The sequence below is a fragment of the Mus musculus genome, chromosome 5 (assembly GCF_000001635.26).
Source record: "Mus musculus strain C57BL/6J chromosome 5, GRCm38.p6 C57BL/6J".
NCBI classification, from domain to species: Eukaryota; Metazoa; Chordata; class Mammalia; order Rodentia; family Muridae; genus Mus; species Mus musculus.
In genome coordinates, this window is record NC_000071.6 from 66,624,916 (window position 1) to 66,646,332 (window position 21,417).

The 21,417-nt window shown below is 43.7% G+C and overlaps 1 long non-coding RNA gene across 1 annotated transcript in view; it reads right to left on the minus strand.

The window, feature by feature from the left end:
• Window positions 1-1,579: 1,579 nt before the first annotated feature.
• Window positions 1,580-21,417, minus strand: part of Uchl1os (ubiquitin carboxy-terminal hydrolase L1, opposite strand) — a 50,003-nt gene continuing 30,165 nt past the window's right edge. The window contains exons 2-5 of the long non-coding RNA NR_102714.1: window positions 5,665-5,730; window positions 4,246-4,268; window positions 3,465-3,979; window positions 1,580-2,223 (exon numbers count right to left, since the gene is read on the minus strand). This is a non-coding gene — a long non-coding RNA (ubiquitin carboxy-terminal hydrolase L1, opposite strand). The remainder of the gene's footprint in view (window positions 2,224-3,464; window positions 3,980-4,245; window positions 4,269-5,664; window positions 5,731-21,417) is intronic.

Consider the following 21,417-nt stretch of genomic DNA (forward strand, 5'->3'; position numbering starts at 1 on the left):
TGTTCTTCCAGAGGTACTGAGTTCAAATCCCAGCAACCACATAGTTACCCACAACCATCTGTGCTGGAATCTGATGCCCTCTTCTGGTGTGTCTGAAGTTGGCAACAATGTATAAAATAAATAAATCTTAAAAAAAAAAAAAAAGGTTGCAATCGGACCATCCAGCAGTGTCCTGAAAAAGTAGCTAGACTTGGGAGGTAAGGTTTTATTTCATAGTCTTGCTCTCACCATAAGGCCTCACGGGACTTCATGGGTTTGGGGATTTTGTTTGTTTGTTTGTTTTTGTTTTTTGTCATTAATGGGTTTTTTTCTTCTTTTGGGTGGGGTGTTCTTTTTAACCAGTATAATGGGCACCTGAATCTGTTCCTCACAGGTCTGTTGAGAACTAAAGAAATCCTGTGGACAGCTTCTAGCAGGCCTCCTGTAGGATGACGTCTTTTCCTCTGCTCCCATTTCAGTTCATGACATTAACACTCAGGTTTCTAAAGCACAAATCTCAACCATCTTCACATCTTCCAACGTCCTAAAGTGCATTAGTCACCTAGCCCCACGTGCTCCCACGTGCTCCCACGTCCAGGCTGCCTCTCAGATCTAGGCCTCTGTGCCTGCCTCCAGTCTCACTATCCTGCCAACTGACCTTGGGGACACCCACCAGTCTCTGCTCAAGCCCCACCTCCCACAAGCTTCCAGAGAGACCCTGGTAGGGTAAGGACACCAGTGACATCGTTCTCCTTTAACCCACCTTTTGACTTCACGTTGCTTTAGAATAAAATCTTCAATCTTTGCTACTCACACGACCAACTCCTGTCTCATTGCAAATGCACAATTTGACCTCCTCTGGTACCCACCCTGTTCAGTCCCCTCTCCGCAGCCTCTACCCCTCCCTTCATAGTCTCCATTTGCCCGTGAGCATCCCCAGAGTACCAAATGCCTGTTCTCTGTCTGCTCTTACATGCATCTTTCTCAGGCTGAACTCATGTACATACATCTTTATTGAACAGAATCGCACTTACTGTTGTGTCTCCTAGAAAAGCTCTTTAAGGACAGGCAGCCTCTAAGCTCACAGAACATATGTGCTGTGCTCAGTGATCCAGGTTGAAACACTTGACTGCACCATGCCCTTCCACAGGTGTTTCTGGGCGAATGGCTTAACTTCTCTCAAACTTGGTTTTCTTCTCTGGTAACACAAACAAGCAAAGCTTGTGCATCATAATGTTGCCACCTAAGGCGAGACCCTTCTCACGACTCTCAGAGGGAAGCACTCAACAGGATCACTTTAAAATTATTGCTACTGTGGCATGTTGTCCATCTTAGCCTTTCTCTAATCTCACCTTAAACTTTAATCTAAAAATTATATTTCAGGGCTAGCAAGATGGATCAGCAGACAGGGGTGTTTGCGGCTAAGCCTGTTGACCTCAGTCCAATCTCCAGGACCCACATGGTGAAAGGGAAGAACGGATGCCCTCTGCCCTTCATACATGAGCCATATGGCACACACATTCACACATGCACATACACATAGTAAGTACTATTTTTTAACGTTCACATCTCATGAGATTTTTCACAATAAGTATTTTATCATAGGAGTGTTTCATTTTTATTGAACAAAATTTAGGACACATAAATAACAAACTAACAAGATTAAATTCTCCATCGTGTGAGCCATCTCTTGCATACAAGCAAAAGGAACTTCCTGTCATTAGTGTATGCCCAATGAAATGTATGGGAAGGTTGGCTGTCAGATAGCTCGCCGCCAACACAGAGTAATATAGGGTAATATATGCCTCCCTTCAGATTCTACACTGGTGGGGGGGTGGGGGGGCATCTTCTATTCAGAACTCATCGGTTCAATGGAAGTCTCAGCAGGGAGAAAGGAATGTCTCATCCCCTCTCCCACTCATCACCCATGATGCTTTGCCCATTCTTGATCGTCTATTGGCAAGCAGGTCATGCACTCGCATGCATCAACAGACCTCTGCTGTGCTATTCCCTGAGGCTGGGATGCACCCCCTGCTTTGCCCAGGACCCACTCCTACCTCCTGCACCTTGTTCACTTTTCAAGAACATTTTCTTCACAGGCCAATTCTTCCCTGAACCTACCATGCCAGTCAGCCACTCACAGTTGGGCTCCCGAGTCTCTGTAGCGTACCATCCATCCATGCTGTACCATCCTCGGTGGCTGTGCCCTCTTTCCAGGCTCATTGCATAAGAGATAATACACACCTGGTTCAGTACACGAAAGAAAGATGAAGGAAAATTAGGGCAAGAGAGCTGGTTCTGCTGGTAAGGTTGCTCACTGCCAAGGCTGACAACCTGAGTTTGACCCCTAAGACCCACACAGTAGAGAGAACCAAGTCCTGCAAGTTGTCCTCTGACTTCCATCCGTACCCCAAGGCATGTGAGAGCATTTGTACACGCACATTATAAAAATAAACAAAACAGGATAGATACTTAACCCTTTTTAAAGGAAATTACATTTTAAAGTCCTATATACTAAACATTATGCAAACACAAACTCAATTGAATCTCAGTTTCTAGCAGTGTTTCCTCAAATAGGCAAGTCACAACTTTACTGAGAGGGGAGAACTGCCGGACAAGGTCACCACTGAGCTACTGGGGACAGAAGAGTTTCTTCCAGACTACCACAGAGCATATTTCTCCATAAGACATTACTTCCTGTGAGAAATCACACACGGCCCCTTTCCCAGGGAACCCACCACACAGGGTTTTGTTTTGTTTTATTTTGTTTTTTTAATGTTTATTTTTCTTTCTTTTTTTATTTTGTTGACGGTCGGTTGTTTTTGATTGATTTCACTTTTGTTTTAATCCCCAATGGACTCTGGTAAGAAGAGAGAATGAATCAAATGCTTCTGGAGATTTTTACTGTTGAAAAACACATTTAGTAAATTTCATTAAAATCCCCTGTTTTCTCAACAATGGTAGTGGATTGGTCCATGCAAGAATTGGTAGAGATTCAATTAAATGTGCACAAAAGCGGCACGAGCCAGTCTTTCCCCAGGTCACCAGGAGCTGTTAATGCAGGAGCTGGCACATTAATGAGCAGACTCCGGCTGCAAAGATTTTCCGTTCTGCTCAGTGCGGTCTCTACCCCTGGCTACGTGCTATCTCCTTACCCTTCTGGATGCCTCCCTTTCCTTATCAACAGACAGCAGAAAATGCAGTCTGGAGTACCAATGTGCACGGGGTCTCATGGTTAATCCTCTACCCAGATAAAGGCAAGGATTTGAATCTTGTCACTGGTGGGAAACCATCTTTATATTTAATGGGTACAATACAAATCATACCGTGTAACCTAGAAAATTGCTCGATTTTAAATGTATGCAAACATAATTAAAAAAGAAGGGGAGAATCTGAAACAGAGAGTGTTGAAAGAGGAGGTATTTTAAAAAAAGAACTAAGAATCTTTATAAGAGAAAATTGCCTTATAGCAAGAAATGTATTACCAGTTTGCTAAGGAACATAGTCTTCTTGATCAAAGAAAGAACTGATGGTCTCCCTCTCTGCTTGTCCTGCCGAATATCCTGCACTCCAAAGGGCCTTATTACAAAGTCTGAAAAAGCAAAGAAAAGGTGGAGAGATCTTGGTTTTGTTTTATTGGGTTGTTTGTTTATTTGTTTATAGGACGTTCTTTTATTCTGCCTTTATGGGGAGGGGTGGGGGTGACAACAGATTCTCCTTATATCTCCCAGTCAGGCAATCCTCCTGTTTCAGCATCCTGAGTACTAGAATTATAGTATGTGTTGTCATACCCAGCTCCCTTGCTGTTCGTTCGTTTGTTTGTTTTTTAAGAGACTGGAGCTAAAGAGATGGCTCAGCACTTAAGAGCACTGGATGCTCTTGCACAGGACCAGTGTTTGGAACTCAATATCCATCCACATGGTGGTTCACAACCACCACGAGGTTACCGTATAACTCCAGTTCTGGGGGATCCAATGCCCTCTTCTGACCTCCTCTAGCACTAGGCATGAACACAAACACATAAAATAAAAATATCAGTAAATATTTTTGAGAGAGAGAGAGATCATTAGTGGTAAGCATTCACTTCTGGGTTAAATGGAGGCTAGCTTCTGAAGATGGGGACTCAGCTCATTGCTAGAGCGAGGACCTAGCATGCATGAGGTCCTGAGCTCAATCCCTGGCACCCCTTAAACTGGAAGCAGTAGCTCACAGTGTAATCCCAATACTCAGGAGGTGGAGGCCAAATGATCACAAGGATATCCTCACCTGCACAATGGATTCCATGTGGGCTATATGAGACGAGAGAGAGAGAGAGAGAGACAGAGACAGAGAGACAGAGAGACAGAGAGAGACAGAGACACAGAGACACAGAGACAGAGAGACAGAGACACAGAGAGACAGAGACAGAGATACACACACAGAGACAGACAGACAGAGACAGAGACACAGAGACACAGAGAGAGACAGAGGCACAGACACAGAGACACAGAGAGACAGAGAGACAGAGACACACACACAGAGAGACAGACAGACAGACAGAGACACAGAGACACAGAGAGAGAGAGAAAGAGAGAATATCAATTTTGCCAGAAATAACTGAGAATCTTAAAACTGAATTCAGGCAGAAAATGGCGTTAGCACAGGAAAACAAAGTGTGATTAAAAGAAATAGTATATAAATGGTATTTAACGTGAAGGTTTCATATGAGAAAACACTCTTAGTGGCTTCAAACAGGTAAAAAAAAAAAAAAAAAGACTTCGAAGAGATGTAAAGAGCTCTCCATCCCTTGAGACATTTAAAATTAACCAGGACAAAGAACTAGAATATATTTTGCAGAGAGCAGCCCTTTCTGACAAGCTGGTAGATTAGCTTGAATTGATTTTTCCACCTCTAATTTTTTTTTTTTTGACTATCAGAAATGCTGTTCTTTGGAGACAAATGAGTTTTCCTTCGAGCTTGGATCTTCTGTCTTTATTTTAATCAAATGAGATATGATTTCTCATGAAAATCGTTTCCAAGCCAGTGACTCTGCAAGACATAATTCTAACTCTTATTTAGACTATAAAATTTCAAATCCCAGTTAGAGCACTAGTAAACATAATGAATCAGACCCCATCGTCTTCGCCTGTGTACTAGGAAATGTCAGGGAGCAACGTTCCCAAGAAATGGACGAGAGGAGCACAAGATAAAACTGTGGGGGTGGCGCATTTGCTATTCTACGGTTCCCATGACCTTGTTCTAGGTGCACATGAGAGCTACAAAGTCATCAGTAGAGAGAAAACATTACTGTCCATTAAAATGGCGGCAACAAGTACATTCTTAGATCACGCAACAGCCTGGTTTTATGTTTCTGGGAGGTTTGTTTGTCTGTTTTGTTCTAGATGTATGAGTACCCTCTCTGCATATACACCTATACACCAGAAGACGGCATCAGATCATATTATAGATGTTTGTAAGCCACCATGTGGTTGCTGTGAACTGAACTCAGGACCTCTAGAAAAACAGACAGTGCTCTTAACCGCTAAGCCATCTCTCCAGCTCCTCGGTTTTGTCTTCTTGAGATGGGGTCTTAATGTGTCATCCAGACAGACCTGATAGTCACTTATAAAAATCCATGCTTGCTTAAAACTCATTACGTAGCCGAGGCTGGCTGAGAATTCAAGTTCACAGTGGTAATCTTCTCACCTCGGCCTCTCTCTCAGCTGCTGGAATCACAGGTGCGTGCTACCATGCCCAGTCCGGGGAGCACTTCTGAGGAGACAGAACACAGTGTTACATGCACGTTTAACACTGGTTTGTTTTTATTTTATTTTATTTACATGTGAGTAGGAGCTCTGCCTGCATGTGTGTGTACCACATTCCTGCCTGATGCCCACAGAGGCCAGAAGAGTGCTTCGGATCCTTTGAGATCGGAGTTACAAAGAGTTAAGAGTTGCCACGTGGGAGCTGGAAATCAAGCTTAGGTTCTCTGGAAGAACAAGCCCAAATTATTTTAGAATTATTTATTATCTTACGTCTATGAGTGATTTGCCTGAATGCATGTCCATGCGCCATGTGCATGCCTGGTGCCTTTGGACATCAGAAAAAAGCATCTGTAAGCTACCATGTGGGTGCTGGGACTCAAACCAGGGTACTCTGGAAGAACAAGTGCTCTTAACAATCAAGCCAACTCTCCAGCCCATATGTATCTTATTTGTTGCAAGAAAAGAGCCAAGTCAAAAGTACCCTAGACAAAGTTTTTCTTGGTGTCTTTCAGCCCTTGTAGGCAGCACTATGCTTAGGGTTTAAGATGGAAATACAAAGGCAAACAGAGGGTGGTCTTTTTCCTTGCATACTTTTAAGATTTTCAAAGCACTCTTCAGTGTCTTGGTAAGGGCTACTGCTTTTCCATCAGTGAAAACCCGACCAGAGAAAAACTTCCCAGGAGTCCTCTTTTAGCCAGTAGCAGTGGTGCGCGCAGGTAGCCCCAGCATTTTGGAAGTGAAGGAAGAAGAGTCAGAAGTTCAATGATAGCCTCTGCAACACGAGACCCTGTCTCAAAAAAACCTCTAACAATCTAGCCAGTCAGCAAACAAAAAGCTAAATACAGAAAATGTTAGAAAAGAAAAGAAAATCTTCTATGTCTAGATCATATATTTTTCCTATTCTGATAAATTAAAAGTCTTTTTTAAACTCTGTTTTGTCTATAAATTTAAATCTGTGGGGTTTTTTTTTATTGTATTTGCACAATTCTGTGCATGCGTGTATTCACTAAGAACTTCATCTGCTTTCCACCAGGAGGCAACAATTAAAACTATAGAAACCAAGAGCCACCAAAGATTTCTAGCCATCAATAGAAGAAAAGAAATTGACATAGGATGTAGCTCAGCTGTAGAACGTCTGTTCAGCATGGGTGAAGTCCCAGGTTTACTCCTCACCAACACAAACACAAGCAAGCACATGCGTGTGTGTTCATGCACACACACACACTTCTGAGAGAGGTCCTGAACAGAGTCCCCTTCAGAGCCCTCACAAATTAGCAACCTTGCTGACACCTTAATTTTAAACTTCTAATTTCCAGAACCATAAGGGAATAAATTTCTGGTTTGAGCTATGCAGCACTGTGGCTGCCCTGAGAAACTCTATTCTTATCCAACAGAAAATATGAAAAGATAAATTATCCAGCAAATGTTTTATTAGCATAAGTGAATATTACTAAACTTTAGAAACTTAAATGTTTCAAAAATAATATTAAGCAGGACATGAAAAAATTCTTACAAATATTTGTTGTCCTTTTCTGTGGTGACATTATAAACCTCCCTAGACTCATGGAATTATTGTATGTGCATTTTATTTTGGTATTCAGTTTTGTAAGACTCTGTAGAAACAGCCCCAAAACAGGTAAACAGCCCTGATGGGATTTGTAAGGAGGGGCACCCAATAAATGCCTCCTGTTTTGCTTGCAGTCTCCCTGAGGGATTGGCCTCACACTCTGATGTATTTAAAATATAATTAACTCCGTTGCCAGGGCTTGGGGAAAGTGAAGGTAGGAAGCTGCAGTCTTATGGATGCAGAATTACAGCTCTGCAAGATGAAAAGGCGGTGGAAATGCTGCCCAATTGATGGCACTGAACTATATACTTAAAATGGTTCTGGTGGGAAACCTTGTTCTGTGTAGCAGACAGTTCATATCCAAACCACAACTTAGAATAAAGTCAGAGTTCTTCAAACTAGGCAACATGGACCATCCCCCCACCCCCACCCCCACCCCCACCCCCACCCCCACCCCAGCTCACGGACAAGACTTTCCAACAAAGGCAGTAACTTGGATAATTTAAAAGGCACTTGTAGAGAGAATATCTTGTGTATTATATGGATGTATCATCTGTCGAATTAAAAAAAAAAACTCTGTCCTATAGGAGAGGGTAGAATAGAAGGTGGGTCATTCAGGAGGCAGAAAAAAGTCTGGGATAGAGCAAGGTGCAGGAAGTTTCCCTCGGGAAGATGCGACAAGACAGCCACGTGGTACCTGAGTACCTCTAGTCAGAGAAGAGCCTAGCTATATGGCCAAGAAACTTGTAAATATATTTTGAGTCCGAGTCTTATTTCTGGGAGCAGGGGGCTGGGAGCAAGAACCAGACCTAACTCTTACAGGTACCTTTATATTTTTCCTTTCAGACATATCTCACTATGCAGCCGTGACTGACTAGAAACTCCTTATGTAGACCAGGCTGGCCTGGAGTTCACAGGGATCCATTTGGCTGGGATTGAAGGTGTGTATACCTCCACACCTGACCCAAGGGCACTATCTCCAAAGCCTCATTTTGTCATAGTGGTCCTTCTTAAATGTCAGCCGGGCAACTGCTGGTGTTAGACCGATCTTGTTGGATGTTAGACATCCAACTTAGGGGTACACAAGATAGGACCAATCCCATGACAGAACCACCTGTGGAGTCCCATGGATCCTTTTGGTGAGCACAGGGCTTTCCATACTCATCTACTTACAATGCTGAGAAACAGGAGTCAAGTGAATGTCACATCCGTCTCTACAGCAATAATAGTAAACCTTCCGGCATACTAATATTTTTATTCATCCACAAACACGTAAACTATAAAAAAGTGCAGCCCCAGTCATCTCGTTAAGAGAGTCACTTTCAATAAAATTTCACTTTTCATGTTACTCATAAAGTGTGTAACGTATTTATAGTGTGTCGATTATGTCCTAGAGATAATAACTCACATAGGGTATTTTGAAAGGCTTAAAGCCTAAGGACACAGGAACTAGAAACAAAATTTAATTTCAATATCTACGGAGGGGGTATCTATCACAGCAAATTGTGCTTGAATGGCCAATAAAAGACTGTCAGGCATTAAAGCGCATTATACTGAGATCAAATTTCCTAGGTGAAATGAGATGGAAATATGAAATAGTTAAAAGAGACTATGTAAGATCTTCAAACTGTCAATGGAGAGCAGGCACAGCATCTTGACAACATGTGACCCTGAGCATCTACGGCAATTAATTCAGTTGAACTCATTTAAAAGATGGACTTATTTGTGCTGCAGCGGAAGTTATAGCCTTTGCAACGGTTTAAAATACGATAGGAATTTTAGGTATCTAACTAAAATGTCTGAGAGGGTCCATGATCTGTGCTATCTACAAATTTTGGAAGAAAACTATGCTCACTCTAATATTAGCAATGCTGTGCCAACTAACCAAAAAATTTAAAGGATCAGAAGAAAAAATATAAGATGGTAATTATTCTTTATTATTATTATTATCATCAGTGTGTGTGTGTGTGTGTGTGTGTGTGTGTGTGTGTGTGAGATATATGTGTGATGTGTGTGTGTGTGATGTGTGTGTATGTGTGTGTGTGGTGTGTGTGTGTGTGTGTGTGTGAGATATATGTGTGATGTGTGTGTGTGTGATGTGTGTGTATGTGTGTGTGTGGTGTGTGTGTGGGGTGTGTGTGTGTGTGTGTGTGTGTGTGTGTGTGTGTGTGTGTGTGAATGTATGCACAGTGTGTGTCAGGAAGTCAGAGAGCAACATTTGGGAGCTGGTTGTCTCCTTCCATCATGGGATCTGGGGACAAAACTCGGGTCATCAGGCCCACACAGCAAGCACTCTTGACTGCTGATCTTGCTGTCCTGACAGGATGGTACTTTATTTTGTTTTGCTTTGAGTCAAGGTCTCACTATGCAGCCCCAGATGGCCTGGAACTCACAGAGATCTACCTGATTCTGCCTCCCAAGTGCTGGAATCAAAGATGGAGTAGGGAGGTATTCTTGCAAGCTCTCAGCCCCTGGAGATGTCTGCTCTCTGCTAGAATCAGGGTTCTCTGAACTGTAACTAAATGATGATGGAATGAACATCTACATTATAATCAAGTACCAGGCCCATTGGCTGTGAACTGCGGGACATGGAAACCAGAACAAACCTGAACTCTCAATCAAACCACACGCAGCAAGATGGCACTTTAAAAGAGAAGAAAGGGCTTATGGACATAGTTCAGCAGGTACTGGCTGTCTAGCTTGTGTGAAGTCCTGGATTTGACCCTGGGCATTGTGTAAACTGAGCTTGGTGATACAAACCTGTAACACCAAGGAGGTAGAGACAGAAAAACTTGAAATTCAACATCAGCCTTTGCTTTATGAGTTGAGGCCAACCCGAGACATGTGTAAACCTAAAAAGTAAATAATAATAACACAATAATAATGATCACCACCACCACCACCACCATCTTCATCATCACAGAAGTAAAGCAATAAGGAGTGGCTGTTCCACCAAGTGGGAGACCAGCAACTCTGAGTGGCTGGCCACAGAAATCACTGGAAGAGGTAACGCTAAGCTGACTGCCAAGATGGAGGTCAGCCACCTCTCTACCACCCAGAAACAATCTAGTTAGAACATTCTGGAAGGGTCCTGTTCATCCCAATCACATGTTATGAATGTGAAGTGTGACCTGGAGCTGTCGGACCCAGGAGGACAGGATGATAGAAACCATATCATAACCAGGTCAATTGTTATCCAACAGAACCTGAAAAGGGGATCAGAACAGAGCACGGCAAACACCCGAGGCTGTGACAGCCACACCCCAGCAGCAGTCACCACGACTCAGGTAGCGTCAAATGTCCTGTGAGCAGGGCAACTTCCCCTTCATGGAGAGAGAATCTGACAGCGTTCAGCTCTTGGTGCTGCCTTGTCTCTGCTGGGACGAGATTTCTCAGGACCATGACTAAATGATGATGTAATTAGTATTTATATTATAATCAAATACCGGTCTCATCAGGGGTGAACTGCAGGGCACATAAAACTTCTGAATACCCCTACTCTTCAGTCACGCATTTGCATGTAGCATCTTGGCTTTCTTCCAACATAAGGTAGAGTGCATCCATTTTACGAATCTTTCCTAATTATCATGCAAATTTCATCTCCAGGTCCTCAGAGGAGGATGGATGGCAAGGGTCTCATTCTCATAGATTGTCTATAAAACACGTGACAAATGCAACTATAAAGTTAACACCGGGAAGGATAATTGAACTGTTAATTATTCAGAGTGAGAGTGAGTTAAGAACATTTGCATGACCCTTTAAAGACGTCTGGCTAAAATGGAAGCTAAATTAATCCAGCTGACACCTATTGAGCACCACTGAATACATTAACCCATGGAGAGATCCTGCTAAGGAAGAAAAGCAAGGCAGGTCCTTGCTATGGGGACTACAAACATAAGCAGGGGTCCTGATACCTGGAATCAATAGTCAGCTGTCTTACTTATAGCTTCGTGGTTGCAGTAAAGCACCATGATCAACAGCAATGTGGGAAGAAAAGGTTTATTTCATCTTACAGCTTGCAGTCCATTTTCCCAAGAAGTCAGGGCAGGACTTCTTAGGCAGGAACCTGGAGGCAGGAGCTGATACAGAGGCCTTTGTGTGGGGAGTGCTGCTTTCTGACTTGCTCCCCTGGTTTGATCAGCCTACTTTCTTATAGAACCTAGGACTCCCAGCCCAGGGATGGCACCAGCCACAATGGGCTAGGCTCTTCTACATCAACTGTCATCCAAGAAAATGCCCACAGGCCAGTATGACAGGGGCATTTTCTCCATTGAGATTCTTTCTTGACAAATAACTCTAGCTTGTGTCAAGTTAAACACACACACACACACACACACACACACACACACACATGCATGCACCAAGTAGCCAGTACTGTACAGTAATGGAACACAGTTACAACAGAGCTAGAGAGATGGCTCATGAGTTCTCCCTGCGGTTCTGGAGGACCTGAGCTGGTCCCCAAGACTCAAGAGTTGCTCACAATGTCTGTAACTCCACCGCCAAGGGATCCAATGCCCTCTTCTAGCCTCTGTGAACCCCTACATTCATGTGTGCAAATTCACATGCACATTAACTAAAATAATAACAATAAAGACAGTTACAATAGTACAGTTGAAGGACAGAAGGATAGGAAGTCATTTGACCTCCATCTTAAAAAAAAAAAAAAGGAGGAGACATTTACTAGAAAGAGACAGGAATTGGCTGTTCAATACTGAGAGAGATACCCAGAGACTCACAAAGACTCTGCGTCCTTTTAGAGAATGTACGTTCAGTGCACCTAGAGCATACAGCCCCACTCCACCCTTGTGGGGGAGAGGGTGGGGAGCAAAATGGTAGAAGTTGGAGTTTTACTAATCTGCCGTTGGGCTCTATGTGTAAGACTTCATTCTGACTGGACCTGTGGTTGAGCATGAAGTAGTAGCATCTATCCTAGACACTCTGGGAAGACCCAGCATGGGGCAGAGATGAAGACATAAACATACAAACACAATGCAAGTATACCATTCCACTGAAACTACAGGAGAGCAGAGGTTTGAGCCATGTCAGGACTTCTCTTACAAGCCGAGTAGATTGCTGCTCACCTATAATTCCAGCACCCAGGAGAATGGGGCAGGAGGATCATGAAATCAGGTCTACGTAGGAGGCTCTATCTCAAGAAAACAATTAACCCAGTAATTCAGATGAGATACCCTATTAACCTCCAGAGAATGTCGACAGTTCATAGAAGCAGGCTCAGGCTCGTAATTCTCACATGGATTTCCCTGTCCAGTTTGTCGGACTTCCTCTGACACCATCATCTATAGCCCAGGATCGTGACAGCAAGCTCGGGTGCCTATTTTACAACAAAGGAAACAGTGTTGAGCTGGAGACCAAAGAATCCACCAACTGCACCTGTACAGACTCTCCCATTGCTGAGACACATTGCCTGAGAGAAACAGTCAAAAGAGGGGTTCTCTATTTCTGCTCACAGTTTCAGAGGGTCCCCTTCATGGTCAGCTATTCAGTTGTTTCTGGGCTCTGGTGAGGTAGAACATCATGACAGCAAGAGCCTGTGGCTGAGCAAAGTTATCCACCTTGGTTGGTGACCAGGAGGCAGAGAGTGGATGGGTCTTTCCAAGTTGTCTGGTTCCATCCATATCTCCTAGCCTGTATGGTGCCACCCATATAGGGACAAGTTTGTCCCTTAATTCATCATCTCTGGAAGCAGCCTTATAGACAAGCTTAAGTGTGCTTTATTACATTCCTAGGTAAATTTTTTTTGGAGGTGGGGGTGGGGTTCAAGACAGGGTTTCTCTGTGTAGCCCTGGCTGTCCTGGAACTCACTCTGGAGACCCAACTGGCCTCAAACTCACAGAAATCCTCGTGCCTCTGCCTCTAAGTGGTGGGACTAAAGGCGTGCACCACCACCTGGTATTCCTAGGTTTTCTTAATCCAATCAAGAGTAACTTTTTTTTTTTTAAACTGGGAGCCCCGAGTCTGCTGGAGCAAACAGCCCACCTGCCTCACTGACAACTAACTGTGACCTATAAAAAGCTGTTCACCTTGTCTCAGAGAAGACAGTTCTGCAGCAAGCAACATGTCTAAGAGCCCTTCCCCAGCAGACACAGTCGAGGTCAGACTTTACATGGACCACAGCCGGGCTCTGCATTTCCCTTGCCTTGTTTTGCTTTTCTACTGCCCTCCTTTAATAGACTCTGCTCTATCAATACATCCAGGAACACTGTATTCCAGTGCCCATATAACAAGGCAGGTGTCCAGTAAGCACCTGTAATTCCAGTTCCAAGGGGTCTGACTCCCTCTTCTATCCTATAAGAGTACACACACACACACACACACACACACACACACACACACACAGAGAGAGAGAGAGAGAGACAGAGACAGAGAGACAGAGAGACAGAGAGAGAGAGAGAGACAGAGAGACAGAGAGATGGAGAGAAAGAACCAGTGTAAGGGAGCTGGAGAGATGACTCAGAAGTTAGGACCACTCACTGCTCTTCCAGAGGTCTTGAGTTCAATTCTCAGCAACCACATGGTGGCTCACAACCATCTGTAAGGGGATCTGATGCCCTCTTCTGGCATGTTTGTGGACAGCTACAGTGTACTCATATACATAAAAAAAAAAAAATAAAAAATTAAAAAAAAAACCCAGTATAAGATGGCAAACAGAAAGGAAAAGCTGAAGAAAGGTAGCAGCTGGCATTCTTAATCCAATCAAGAGTAACTTTTTTTTTTACTGGGAGCACTGAGTCTGCTGGAGCAAACAGCCCACCATGCCTCACAGACAACTGACTGTGACCTGGTCACCAACCAAGGCAGATAACTTTGCTCAGCCACAGGCTTTTGCTGTCATGTTCTGCCTCACCAGAGCCCAGAAACAATGGAACAGCCAATTATTAAGGGGACCCTCTGAAACTGTGAGCAGAAATAGAGAACTCATATTTATATTTATATTTATATTTATATTTATATTTATATTTATATTTATATTTATATATATGGAGGTTGATCTGGAACAAGCATGGGCTTTCTTTGCTCCATGAACGCAGCCTACAATGGCTTCGAGGACATCCCCTTCTCTGTGGTCATGAGTGAGGGCTTCCTGGTGGCTAAGCACTATATTCATGACCTTCATGAATCCCAGCAGGTCTCTGGGTGGTGGGATTTTCCCATACATTTTACATATGGGAAAAGTGAAACCCACGGAGGCACAATGACATTACCAAGGTAATGAAAAAGCACGTGCGTGTCCTCAGCTGTTTCCACAGTCTGTGTCTTCCCCACTCTGTGTTCCCAGAATGTAGGACATTCAAAAATAGAGATCCAGGGACTCAGCGTCTCTGGAATGAAATGTCACTGAAGTCAGAGACACTGAATGTCACTGAAGTCAGAAAGCGCTGAGATCCTGCCTGGATTAGGACATTAACTCCCCACCTCTCACCCTAATGTTCACAACACACTTCTGTTCTCCTGGTTTCATGGCTTTTAAACGAGTATTCAAAACAGAAAACTCTGGCATCTTTCTCCCACCATGTGCTAAAAGATGCTCTCCTGCTACCTATGTACGTTTTGCCCTGTGTCTAACCTCCTCGGCCTGGCATGCCACATAAAGGTAAACCAAGCCACAAATAGAGATAAAATCACAGACACTGAAAATATCACGAATGAGCCTAAGCAGGTTTCACAAGCATGGGAGTCATAGAAAGTCTCCTTGCAAAGGTTACATTTTGTTTATTTCTTTGTTAAAAATTTGCCAGGTTCCATGTACACAGCTCACTTACCTCTAAAATAAAAAGAGTAAAATGCTGTTTCAGCCTCATAAATACAATCTGAAATCTATAACCTGCGACTTTCCAGGAGACGGATTGAGGCTGAGTTATCTCCCTATCGCATCTCTATCTCATAAAGAAGTTGTTTATTACTTTCTTCTTATTCGGTTGAGTTACTGGGCATAAATCTAAGACTCTGAGGCTTATACATCCGAGATGATTTCTATTCCTTGCTGGCTTAGGTTTTTATAACTCTAGTTCATGTATCAATTAAATGTTCTCATTGACACATTTTCCCTGGAGTATAAGCTTGTCTCTCACTATATGAGAGCTACCATCATTTCTTTTAGCTCCCTAAAATATTTTGCCCAGTAGAAATGAGTATCATTGCCAGGCTCGTTAGCCAAAGCCCTAGAAACTCCACTGAAGCACATGGCATATGACATTAAACATGGCATACGTGGAACATAATAGCTGCATGTGGTTCAAATTGCTTTCTGAGACAAGCGATGTCAAACTCTGTGATAGAGCCTGGCTGGATGGCTCAGTGGGTAAAGCACTTACTGTACAAAGCATGAAGAACTGGGTTCTGAGCCCCATAAAAAGACGAACATGGTAATGTGCGTTTGTAATAATCCTAGTTCTTCTACAGCAAGATGGGAGACAGGAAAATCTGCAGAAGCTTGTGGGTCAGCGAGTTCAGTGCATACAGAGGTGAATGAAAGACCCTGTCTCAAACAACATGGAAGATGAGAACGAAGACCTGAAGTTATCCTCTGACCATGAACATGTCATGCCACAGGAGCATGTGCATACACACACTCATGAACACACAACATATCCCACATCACACACACACACACACACACACACACACACACACATGAACACACACATGCACACACACACACACATACATCCCACATCACACATGCAGACACACACATCCCACATGCATACACACCCCACATCACACATGCACTCACAAACACACACACACATACACATTTGCACACACAGGCACACATCCCACATCACACATGCACTCACAAACAGGAACACACATGGAACTTGTTTTTCAATACATTAACAATCATTAGCCCTCTGACCACACTTTGCAGGTACTTAATAGGTTTATAAGGCAAAACACATATGCTTGCTCGTCTATCAAGGTATCTGATGGTGTCAACTCCATGTCAACTCCATGACATTCCTAATTGCCATGGACACAAGATGTGGGCATGTCATGGATTACCTAGCTTAGGTGCATTGAGTTGGGAAAACCCATTCTAAAATGCAGGCTGCACCATTCCATGGATTAGGGTCCTGGGCTGAGTTAAAAAGAGAAAGCAAGCTGAGCTCTAGCACTCGTTAGTCTTTGTTTCCTAACCATGGATGCAGGGTAACCCAGCTGCCTCCTGTTCCCGTCACTGTCTATTTCTTACCATTATGGACTGTGTATACCTCCCAACTGTAAGCCAAAATAAAACCTTTCTCCATAAAGTAACTTCTTACTGGAAACTTGCTCACAGTAACAAGAAAAACAACTCTGACTGCTTAGAAGAGTGAGCCCCAAATCAAATGCCTTGGTCATGTTGTCTTACTAAAGCAATAGAAAAGCAATGGAGACAGCAACTGAAAGAGCTTGGTATATATACTGATCAGAAATTGATCTGTAACCACATAGCCATTTTCCAGAGTCACAGACCAGATATTTTTTGCTGCCATTTCATGTATTACTCTGATGGGTTAGGCCAACTAGAGCATTAAGCAGGGCTAATGAGGGAGATGATGGGGAGTCAGTGAGAGTTCCTTGGGAGGACTAAATGGAGAGATGGCTCCGTGAGTAAGGGTGCACACTGTTTACTGTTTCTGCAGAGGAACCAGGCTCAGTACTCAGCACCCACATTGAGTAGCTCACAACTGCCTAACTCAAGTTTCAGGTGCTCTGAGGCCCTCTGCTGGCCCCCACAAGCACCTGCATCCATGTGCAATAGTTCCACACAAACACATACATACATATAATTTTAAACAAAAATAAATTTAAAAAAAGAAGATAGAACAACATAGAAACAAATAGAAATAGAAAAAGAAAGAAAGGGAGGAAAAGAAAATGGAGAGAGGAAACTAGAGACACGGGGATGGGAGAGGAAGACAAACTCAACCAGCCAAATGGTCCTTTCCTAAAGAAGTAAGAAATTTGATGGAAATCAAACACAGTTTCTAAAGAAATCGACTTCTCTGTTTGAAGATTAAAAAAACCTCCCACACTGGATTTTCTGTCTGAGACCATCCACCGAGAGGTCAAGGTAGTGGCCAGGACTTCTGAAAACACAGTCTCAGCCAAATCTAAAATGAGTCATATGCTCTTACCAGGAGCCACATCAATAATAAGTGATGACTCGCACAGTGGGGTTTGCCCTTCTTTGGCCACTCACTGGTGAAGTAACTCTGAACAATTCATTTAGACCTCTTGGATCTTGCTTTTAACATACTCAGTAACAGGCAAGAATCATTTGGGATCTCAGGCCCACTTCTATGGCTAAAAGGATTTTAGGAAGTTACGTAACTCCTGTAAACCTATTTTTTTTCCAGCCACACAATGTGAATAAGACATCAAAGAATTGTCTGGAAGAAGACGAGAAGGTACAGGTTGTCCAGCCCTGGTTATATAAAACTTTAGAACACAGGAACCACATCTACAGATGCAGGCCCTGGATCTGGAAAGGGAGGAGAGGTGGAAGGAAAGGGTTATGGGGGCGGGAGGAAGAAATGAGTGAAGTGGTAAGGATGTGGGAATAAAGATGTGGTCCTGGTGTGGTGAGGGGTCACACACCTACAGCTCTCAAAACTTTGCCAACTGTCCAGTGTTTACTGATCACTTAACTGCATATCAATTATACCTTTAAAAACAGCTCTGTTACTTTTAAAATTATGTGTATCTGTGTGCATCTGTGGGTGCCCTAATTGCTCTCTTATTGCTGTGAAGAGGCACCATGACCAAGGTAACTTACAAAGGAAAGCACTTCATCAGGGCTTGCTTATCGTTTCAAACGGTGAATCCATGACCATGGTGGGGAGCATGGCAGTAGACACGGGGGCACAGCACTGGGGCAGTAACGAAAGCTTACGTCCTGATCCACAAGTTGAGGGCAGAGGGGTGGAGAGGGAGAGGGAGAGGGAGAGGGAGAGGGAGAGGGAGAGGGAGAGGGAGAGGGAGAGGGAGAGGGAGAGGGAGAGGGAGAGGGAGAGGGACAGGGAGAGGGAGAGGGAGAGGGAGAGGGAGAGAGAGAGGGAGAGAGAGAGGGACAGGGACAGGGAGAGGGACAGAGACAGAGACAGAGACAGAGACAGAGACAGAGAGAAAGATAGACAGACAGGGACAGAGACAGATAGACTAGTTTTACTGTGGGTTTTTGAAACCTCAAAGCCCAACTCCAGTGACATACTTCCTCTAACAAGGCCATACCTCCTAATGCTTCCTCAAACAGTTGCACTAAATAGCGACCAAGCACTCAAACACACGAGTCTAAGGAAAGCAAGCTCATTGAGACAACCCCAGTGGGTATATGCACATCTGTGTTCTGGTGCCCACAGAGTCCCAAAGAAAGACATTGATCTCCCGGAATTAGAGTTACAAGACCTTGTGAGCTGCTCCGTGTGGGTGCTAAAACCGAACTCTGGTCCTTCCCAAGAGCAGTATAACAATTCTAACTGCTAAACCATCTCTCTTGTAAAAGGACAGAATTTACAAAATATACAAAATAATTATACAAAATGTGCCACAAACAAGCCTCCAGAAACATAGATTCATTTCTTTCTCCTGCCCTATTTTAGTGAAGGACCACTTGAAATGTTTCTGTGTGCTGGAGAGATGGCTCAGTGGTTAAGAGCACTGATTGCTTTTCCAGAGGTCCTGAGTTCAAATATCAGCAACCACATGGTGGCCCACAACCATCTGTAATGAGATCAGATGTCCTCTTCTTCCCTTTTTTTTTTTTTTTCCTTCTCTGTGAAGCCCTGGCTGTCCTGGAGCTCACTCAATAGATGAGGCTGGCCTCGAACTCAGAAATCTGCCTGTCTCTGCTTCCCAAGTGCTAGGATTAAAGGCGTGTACCACCACTGCCTGGCCCGGATGTCCTCTTCTAGTGTGTCTGGAAAACAGCTACAGTATACTTACATATAATAAATAAATCTTTTTTTTTAAAGGATTCTGCCTGGGCGTGGTGGCACACACCTTTAATCCCAGCACTTGGAAGGCAGAAGCAGGCAGATTTCTGAGTTCCAGGCCAGCCTGGTCTACAGAGTGAGTTCCAGGATAGTCAGGGCTTCACAGAGAAACCTTGTCTCAGAAAAAAAAAATAATAAAAATAAAAAATAAAATAAAAAAGAATTTTTTAAAAAGGGGCTGGAGAGATGGCTCAGAGGTTAAGAGCACTGACTGTTCTTCCAGAGGTCCTGAGTTCAATTCCCAGCAACCACATGGTGGCTCACAACCATAAGATCTGATGCCCTCTTCTGTGTATCTGAAGATAACTACAGTGACTTATGTATAATAATAAATAAATCTTTAAAAAAGAGAAAACTGTTTCTGTGTAACATAACATAATATTATAAACATTAAAATCCCACAGCAGCATTATGGGACAATATGCAAATACTGCTGTGGTTTAATTAGACTATCACCTTTATCAGCCATATTTTATATTGTTAGAATCACATTATATACAGGAAACCCCATGGTTTATCATAAAAATGTGTATGTGGGGCTCTGGAGATAGCTCAGTGGATAAGAGTGTTTGCTATGCAAGCATGTGGATTTGAGTTCCAATCCCTTCCATCCAGGTAAAGAGCCAGGCGTGGTTGGTTGTATGCACCGGCTGGTTTTATGTCAACTTGACACAAGCTAGAGCCATCAGAGAGAAGGCAGCCTCAGCTGAGAAAATGCCTTCATACAATGTGCTGTACACACCATGTGGGGAATTTTCTTAATTAGTGATTGATGTGGGAGGGTCCAACTTATTGTGGGTGGGGCCACTCCTGGGCTGGTGGTCCTGGGTTCTATAAGCAAGCAAACTAAGCAAGCCAGTAAGCAGCTGTCTTTTGTGGCCTTTGCATCAGCTCCTGTCTCCAGGTTCCTGTCCTGCTTGAGTTCCTATCCTGACTTCTTTCAATGCCAAACGATGATGTAGAAGCTTAAGCCAAATAAACCCTGTCCTCTCCAAGCTGCTTTGGTCGTGGTGTTCCATCATAGGCACAGTAACGCTAACTAAGGCATTTCGTGTTCCTGTGACCCCAGCATTGCGGGTAGGGCAATAAAAGGCAGATCCTAGAAGCCCCTGGCCAGCCAGCCTAGCCGAAATGATAAACTACAGGGTCAATGAGAGAACCTGCCCAGAGGCAGCAAGATGGACATCAACAAAGGGAGACAACCATGTCCTCCTCTGGCCTCTGCACGACAAGTGTAGGGTGCATGCATGCACGTGTGTGCACACAGTGTCCATGTTATTTTTAATAGTTACCTCATGATGTCTCAGAGGTGGGAATTCTGGACATACCCTAAAAGTAGAAGTGCCAGGATTTACTGAGCCAGAGATGTGAGCGAAAGAGGATCTCAGAATGGCGGTGTGGCTTTTGGCCTGAGCTATCTGAAGTCTGGCGAGGATGACATTTTCTGAGAAGGGAAAGATGGGGAAAGGGCAGCTTTGAAGGAGGAGCTGAGGAATTCAGTCTGGAGGACAACCGTTAAATATCAAACTGGCGATGAGGAATAGGAGGTAGATGCTAGAACGGGGTGTGTGTTGTGGGGTCCAACTGGAGATACAGATTTTAGGACATGCATGAACACTCAGCACGAATGTTGTGGTGGTTTGAATAATTATAATCTCCATAGACTCATGTGTGTAAATGTTTGACCATAGGAAATGGCACTATTTGGAGGCATAGCCTTGTGGGAGGAAGTGTGTCACTATGAGGGTGGGCTCTGAGGTCTTCTATGCCCAAGTTCCACCCAGTGTGGAGTCCAGTTTCCTTCTGCCTGCTGATCAAGATGTAGAACTCCTCCAGTACCACATCTGCCTGTGCACTGCCATATTTCCTGCCGTGACAGAAATGGGTTGAACTTCAGAAACTGTAAAGGTTTTCCTTTATAAGAGTTGCCTTGGTCATGGTGTCTGTTCATAGTGATGGAAACCCTAACTAAGATAAATGTGGTATTTAAAACCATGAGCTGCATGGGGTCAAGGACACACAAATGAAGACATAGCAGAAGAGGTTTCACCACTCAGCAAGAGGAGGGCGAAAGCGATACTCTTGAAATAAGGAGTGCCACCAAAGGGTGACAGCAAACAGAAGA